This window comes from Xiphophorus couchianus, chromosome 8, assembly GCF_001444195.1.
Source record: "Xiphophorus couchianus chromosome 8, X_couchianus-1.0, whole genome shotgun sequence".
Classification (NCBI taxonomy): domain Eukaryota; kingdom Metazoa; phylum Chordata; class Actinopteri; order Cyprinodontiformes; family Poeciliidae; genus Xiphophorus; species Xiphophorus couchianus.
This window is the reverse complement of record NC_040235.1, coordinates 23,905,848-23,906,542: the sequence shown is the minus strand read 5'-3', so window position 1 is coordinate 23,906,542 and position 695 is coordinate 23,905,848.

The window sequence follows — 695 nt, the reverse complement described above, 5'->3', positions numbered from 1 at the left end:
GAAAACTGAGTCAAGATTCAGCTATAGATTTTTAAAAAGTCTATTTCATAAATGTTGTAAATATTTCACAAATTGTCCTGAAAAATCTTCAATCAGCATAAAATAATGCTGGAAGACTTACCAACTCAATCCAGTATATTGATTCATTTTGCTGCTGGCTAAAATAGCATTAGAAGAATATTTTGACACTGAATGTTTCATCAAACTCAAATGGAACTTTAAAGAATCCAAGTTCAGTGTAAAAACAAGTTTGATCAGTCTAAATATTTTAGGTCTTGTGTTAGAGATGATCAAATAAACTGTGAAACACCTTTAGCACTGATAGCAGTCCAACGTTAGCATCGTTAGCAGCTAAATGTTAGCTAGCCGTGCCGTTCTCCCAGAGAAAAGGACAAATTAGGAACAAACTAGATCCTAACGTGTCTTTCAACGATTATCACAAAAAAACATGACTATTAAACTACTCATAAAATATTAGGTGCTAATCTCACTTCCAAAATCCTGAACTATTCAAGACATTTTTGAACAAGCAAACATCTAAAAATTTCTAATAAGGAAAATAACATTGTAAAAAGACAACAAAACTGTTTAGAAATACTTTTTATTTTGTTTTACAAGAAACATGAACATGTCTTTGTTATATTGTTCCATGCCTCTTTTATGATCTGTTTTGTGAGTTAATTGTTGCATTAGCG